Source organism: Myotis brandtii, unplaced genomic scaffold (assembly GCF_000412655.1).
Source record: "Myotis brandtii unplaced genomic scaffold, ASM41265v1 scaffold207, whole genome shotgun sequence".
Lineage (NCBI taxonomy): Eukaryota > Metazoa > Chordata > Mammalia > Chiroptera > Vespertilionidae > Myotis > Myotis brandtii.
In genome coordinates, this window is record NW_005357736.1 from 1,412,699 (window position 1) to 1,415,255 (window position 2,557).

The following is a 2,557-nucleotide window of genomic DNA, read 5'->3' on the forward strand; positions in this document are numbered from 1 at the left end:
CGGCCCGCCCGGCGCCCGGCTTCTTGGCCATCTGCACGTCATAATCACCGGCCACCCGGGAGGCCCGTGACACAAACGGGCTAATTTCATGTCTAATGATCTTTAATCAGAACCGAGCGTGGCTGGGAGAGGCCGCCAGGAGGTGAATCTGGTGCCATCAAGTGCCACCCCTGCAGGAGGGCCACCCTCCCCCCACCGATGGGCAGCAGGGCCAGCACCTGGGAGAGGCCAGTGTCCGAGCCACCTCCCCCGTGCTCCTCAGCCCTGCGGTCCCTCGGTCGCCGGGAGCCTGTTTCTGTGTGATCTGAAAGTGGGGGTGATGACACAGTGCACCCCGAGGGTGTGGCTGTAACACAGCAAGCACAGCGCCAGCACTTGCTCCGCGTTGGCTGCCCCTGAGCCGGCCTGGCTGGGCCCAGGTGCTGTGTGACCTCAGGGCTGCGCTGCTCCCTCTCTGAGCTCAGGCTCCTCATGCTCCCGGGAGGGGCTTGGCCTTGGTGACTGCCCAGGTGCTGGTCTGAGGCCACGGTTGGAGGGAAGAGTCGTGAGGTGTTTCCCACTGGTCTGGGCATGCAGGGGACTGGCTGGACCCGCAGGCACAGTGCAGGCGCCTGGGACACTGACTACCCGCCAGGCATCTCGGGCAGGACCACAGCCTCTGATGCATGGAGGACCGGGCCACCCGATGGCTGCAGTCTGAGGCGTCTGCTCTGCCTAGCGCTTGGCACACGTTGAATCACGGGTCCTCCCAACGGCCCTGGGACCTGGCCATACACATGAGGACACCAGGGCAGAGAGGATTCGAACCCGGTTCAACCCACCTTCCCGAACATCTCCATCCCCCACTCAAACACCCCTCCCCCGCGCCCACCCACCAGCTCCAGGATGCCGCCTGCCCTGCCGGCTCCGACCCTGAGCGCGTAATGAAAGCTGACATTACATCAAACACAATAAGGAGTTTCGGTTGATGAAGATCATTCCTGAACACACAAACCCATTAAACCGAGGGGAAAAATATCAATTCAACACACTTGCCGGCGAGAAGAAAATGTGATTTGTTATCTAAAAGGGGGTCGTACACACGGCGCTGGCGCTCTTTCCCTCAGAGTGAGCACAGGCCGCGTGGCGGGAGGACTTCGGGTGAGCGGGGGCTTCACCCACCAGCTTTGGGGGAACCTTCCACGGGGACAGGAAAGGGCGGCTGGGCCGTCGCTCTCAGGCCCCCAGGATCCCAGGCTCCCTCACAGGCCCCTGTGCCCCCGGAGCCCCCGGGCATTTACGTGGCCACCCCTCCAGCTGGCCAATGGCTCCCTTTTCTCTTTGTCTTGACTCCTGATTGCAGCAGAGGCTCACATGTTGGTGGATCAGGGACCCGGGGAACGTGTCACAGGAGGACTCCAGCCCTGGTGGACTCTGTGCGCAGGGCCTGGTGTGTGTGCGGGACTCCTCCCCAGCTCTCCCCCCGTGGAGGCCAGCCCATGCCCTTCCCTGGTGGAGGGTGGCCCAGCCCCGGTGGACTCGGGGGAGGCTGAGGAGCCTGTGCCCAGGCCTGGTGCGTGTGCGGGACCCCTCCCCAGCTCTCCCCCAGTGGAGGCCAGCCCATGCCCTTCCCTGGTGGAGGGTGGTGGCGGGCAAGGCCACACGTGTGCAAATACACGGAAACACAGCTGTGGCTGCTGTGACGTGGCGCTGAGGGTGTGGCAGGGTGGGGCTGTTGGGTCCCTGGAAAGGCCGTGTCCGCTGTGGCCTGTACGACACCGTGTCCACCATTAGTGTCCACCTCTGGGTGAGACGGGGGCAGGCCCCCCCTAGCGATGGCACACAGGGTCCTGGCCTTGAACTTGACCTGCACATGTGAGCTCTGGGATCCTGGGCGGTGAGTGCAGACCCTAGGAGGACTCCCCGGTGTCACCCCAATTCACTGTTAAATCCTGTAGCCTCAGTGAGGCCTAACCTGGGGGTCAGGGTTCCCACTTATAATCAGGGTGATACCCCCTCCTCTGAGGCTGTTGTGGGCGGTGAGTGCAGACCCCAGGGACCCCAGGAGGACTCCCAGGTGTCACCCCAATTCACTGTTAAATCCTGCAGCCTCAGTGAGGCCTAACCTGGGGGTCAGGGTTCCCACTTATAATCAGGGTGATACCCCCTCCTCTGAGGCTGTTTAGGGGTCAGGGAGCGGGGCCTCCCCAGCGGGAAGGGCCAACCCTACCCACAGGGGCCCCCCCTTATGTTTGCAACCTCACAGCCCTGGGAGGGGCCTGAATGTGCTAGAAACCCTCTGGTTGGGGTGAAAGGGGCATCTTTAAAGTCTGGGGCCCACACTGCTCCCCCCCCACTCTGTTACCTGGCGTTCAATGGGCCATTTTGCTCAAACTGGGCAGGGGTGAGGGAATCCCCCCCTCTGAACTCACCCCCCGATGTGGATTCTGCACACAGTGACACGGGAGGGGGCTGTGGGCCCACATGCCCTTGTGCGGGCGGCTGACACACACTCCTGAGCTGGAGCTTAGCCCAAGAGAGGGCCCGCGGGGGGGGGATGGCAGGTGGGAACAGGGTG

General features: G+C 63.3%; 1 protein-coding gene across 1 annotated transcript in view; it reads right to left on the minus strand.

The window, feature by feature from the left end:
- Positions 1-2,557, minus strand: part of CACNA2D2 (calcium channel, voltage-dependent, alpha 2/delta subunit 2) — a 103,183-nt gene that overhangs the window by 24,913 nt on the left and 75,713 nt on the right. The window lies entirely within an intron of this gene.